General features: G+C 43.9%; 1 protein-coding gene across 1 annotated transcript in view; it reads left to right on the top strand.

The window, feature by feature from the left end:
* The window catches only part of Fhod3 (formin homology 2 domain containing 3), a 224,969-nt gene that overhangs the window by 104,601 nt on the left and 116,255 nt on the right, over nucleotides 1-4,113 (top strand). The window lies entirely within an intron of this gene.

Here is a 4,113-nt window from a genome sequence, read left to right as displayed (position 1 = left end):
AGAGCCAGAGGCCATGTTTATGTTAGGGCATTTGTGGCGGGCACTTCAAAAGGAGAGTCAGGAAAAATGCCAGGAAGGCACCCTGCTATGAAAGGAGTCTCAGCACATGGCTCCAAGCTCGTGAGCTATCCGGATATGAAGAGACTTCTACTTCACATAACAGAGGCCCCCAACAGACTGGTAGTCTGTGTGCTCCTCACCCTCGTATCCTGAAGTCTGGGACAACAGACTTAACCATGCATTTATCATTGTCTTGTGGGTTGCTGGGTTTTCCAAAATTATGGCACCCATGTGTATCAGCAATGTATCATTCAATTGCTTTTTGACGATTGATAAAAATGCATGGGGCTGTGTGATGCTCTTCTGACTTTTTCTCACTCTGAACCATGCTTCTGATGGACTCAGTGTCACTGTGGGAAGCTGCAGTTGATCCGTGTTCCCTGCGTGGATTTCGTCATGTGTGTTCGTTCTTCCTTATTGGTGTAGGTTCTGGGCATTTCCGGACAGTTATTGTAGCACTGTTGAGGGCATTTCTGGGCTCCTCCTCTGAGCCTGAAAGAAGGATCGTTAGCCTCTGTACTGTAGGTGATCAGCTGTGATCATTTGTCCTTTATGCTTTTACTCTTTACTTTGGTTGTGTAGTTAATGTATCTTTTCCAGTTAACATGTAAAGTAAGGGGTTTATTGTGCCCTTTTCATATATGTACATATGTGTACATATGTGTATCTTCTTATGAATTTGTTACTCCTCAACTCTTTTTCATCCTGTTCTGGTCCTACAATAAGCTACGGTGTTTTGACAGTTTTCACTGAGCTTCCGAAATGCCAAGCACCATTCATTTCCCTTTCTGTTTGTGCTCTGGAAGCTGACGAGACATGCCATTACCCAGAGACTCAAATTTGGGAAAGCGGAATTGGCTGTCACGGAACGTTTGCCCAGCAGATCTGGACAGCTGTGGGCCTCTGGCCTTTCCAACATGAATAGGCTGAGAGCAGGCACAAATCTGGGACTGGTTTTGGTTAAAAGGAAAATGCATACAGATTCACATCAGTCTTGTGAATTGATGAAAAGTAACTTCTGAAAGTAACTTCTCATCAATTAGACCAGGCAAAGTCAAGCTGGTTTTGGTGGCTCACACTTATAATTCCAGTACCTGAGGCAGGAGGATTGTCAGAAGTTCAAGAACAGCCTGGACTATAGAGTGAAACTGATCCTGTTTAAAAACAAAAAGCAAAATCCTCATAGAAGCATTTGAAAACCAGAAACCAAACACCCACAATTCCCAAGTGTAACAGAAGCAATATAAACAGTTATACTTTAGGAGAAAAAAAATACAGCTTTGGAAAAAGCAAAATGATCTGAATCAGTTCTTCAGTCTTTAATTAGCGTGCAAATCATTCTTTCTGGCTATTTCATCACAGGCTGAAATGAAATCAAATAAAGCACAGGTAGTCCAAGACCCCAGGAAGCATGTTTCCTTCTCTACCCTGTTGTATTCATGGGCAAGGCCCGGCTTTGCCGAGGCCAGCTGGGCCCTCTCAGTGTGTCACTCTGCTTCCTGCCCTTGGCCCCACCAGGCCACAGGTAATAGCAAGACTACCTTACACATATGCCATTAATACAGTTGTAGGATTTGCAGAGGCAACTTGGGATGTGGGTCAAGGTAGCTGTCTTCAAAGGTCAAGGAGAGAAGGATCAAAGGACCTAGCTAATATAGGTGGCAGTGTTCTACTAGTGGGACAGAAGATGATGGTCAGTAGCTCAACCTGATCTGCATTCTGTACTCAAAACCCTTTTCAGTGTCCTTTTCTAGACTATGCAATCCTCTTGGGAAGCAGGTACTATGACTGCTCCATGTATGAACAAAGGAATGGGGGCCACAAATGCATTGCTCAGCAGTGATGGGGCTGGAGAGCAAACCCAGGCAGCCTGACTCCGGAGCCTCTGTTCTTCCACCTGGGAAAGTAAATGGGATCAAATTATTTTGAGGAGGAGCTTAGTGTTTTGTTACAAAGAAAAAACACATGGGTTGGCACTGCAGAGGGCATTCTGAGTAGACCAGAAGCCACAGCTCTGGCAAGCAACTGATGAAGCTGAGGGAAGGTGACCTCCAGCTGGTGATTGTGGATAATACTGAACCCATGCTGTGGGAGCAGGTAAAGGAGGAAAAGATAAGCCATGGGGTTTGAGGACATGCTGTGTAAGATTTTTGGGACAGATGAGCTATGCTTCTCTGGGCCTTTGGTACTGTAGAAAGGCTGACTGTCCACTGGTCTCTGTCTTTTTGACAGAGGCACCCAGCCCCAGGTCCTGAGATACATCCTCATGAGTGAGATTGCTAGTTCCCCACACTTTCTTCCTGCCACATCAAATCAGTCACAAAGTCCAGCCTCACCCTTTGCCTTAGTTTCTTCTGGACCCATCTCTTCCTCACCTGGCTCTTCCTCCACCCAGCTGTTACTCACTGAGGCCTGCATGACCTCCATTCCAAAACTTAGCCAGCACATGCTGAGAAATGGGAATTACAGATCGGAACCAGCTGGTGCGAGGAAACGACACATTACGATAAAGTGAGATTTATTTCTGGTAAGCAAGGTTGGCTTAGTTGTTATAAAATAGCAATCTTTGCAAAAAGAATCTTTACAGAACAAAGGGGAAATTATATGATTATTTTGATAATGCATAAAAATTATTTGACAGAATGGAAGCTATCTGTAAGAGTTAATGTTAAGAAAAACAAAGATCAAACAAAAGTACCGACCATCAAACAGATAAATTGCACCTCATTAAGAACTGTTCATAAAAAGACATTATGAAGTGCAAAGGCAACACACAGATGAGAGGATTTACAAAACAAAACGCCAAAGGAATTTATTAAAATTAGAATCATAATTCCAAATTATATGAAAAAGTTCAAATCAAAAGCAAAAAGACAATCTGGTTTTTTTTTAATGAGAAAAGTAAACACTTGAAGAGATTGTCCAAATGGACATTAAAGTATGAAAGTGCCCAACTTCATTAGCCACCAGAAAAGAAACCCAAACCACAGTGAATCAGCTCCACAGAGCCTGGATTGCATAAAGGAAACAAACAAAAGTATCAGTTTGGCAAGGACGTGGATCAGGATGCTCGTCTAGGACAGAGGGGAGCATACCTCAGCTGGGTCACTTTTGAAAACTTGCTGCTCCCTCATAAAGATGAACTCAAGCGCTTCTTAAGGTCCTGAAACTCCCACCTTTAGGCATGTCCTTTGCTGTGATGATTTTACATTTCAACAGAGGATGTGTCCTACAGTGTTTCTAGCAGCACTATTCAAAATAACTCAAAAGTACCCCAGTATCATCTTATCTTTTTAGTAGATAACTGCATGGTGGTGTACTGATAAGACAAAACTCTACAGTGGTGAGATTGTGTGGTCTTCACGCATTCACACCCAGGGAGGTGAATCCCTCAAGTCAATGGTGAAGAAATGAGCTATGTACAGTTTTGTTTAAAAAAGAGATGAAGGGGCCGGAGAGATGGCTCAGCCATTAAGAGCACTGACTGATCTTGCAGAGGACCCGGGTTTGATTCCCAGCACCCGCATGGTGGCTACGAACCGTCCTTAACTCCAGTTCCAGGGGAATCTGAAGCCCTCTTCTGACCTCCATGGCATGGCACAATACAATGGTGAAGAAATGAGCTATGTACAGTTTTGTTTAAAAAAGAGATGAAGGGGCCGGAGAGATGGCTCAGCCATTAAGAGCACTGACTGATCTTGCAGAGGACCCGGGTTTGATTCCCAGCACCCGCATGGTGGCTACGAACCGTCCTTAACTCCAGTTCCAGGGGAATCTGAAGCCCTCTTCTGACCTCCATGGCATGGCACAATACGGGTACACTCACATACATGCAGGCAATACACTCAGACACATAAAATAAAAATAATAAATAAAATATTTTTAAAAAGAGATGAAGGCCATGAATACAAACTCATCAGATAGACAGCCTTCCTCTCCCACTAGAGCCTCCATACTCTGCTATTCCTGCCACTGTCCACTGTGCTGTCAGCACCCCCATCCATTCCCCCCTATCTGCCCTTCTGGTAAATCTAGTCAGCCAGAGGTCCCTGT

Source organism: Nannospalax galili, unplaced genomic scaffold (assembly GCF_000622305.1).
Source record: "Nannospalax galili isolate Female #2095 unplaced genomic scaffold, S.galili_v1.0 scaffold15, whole genome shotgun sequence".
NCBI lineage: Eukaryota > Metazoa > Chordata > Mammalia > Rodentia > Spalacidae > Nannospalax > Nannospalax galili.
The sequence above is the reverse complement of the archived record's forward strand: the minus strand, read 5'-3'. Positions and strand labels throughout refer to the sequence as shown.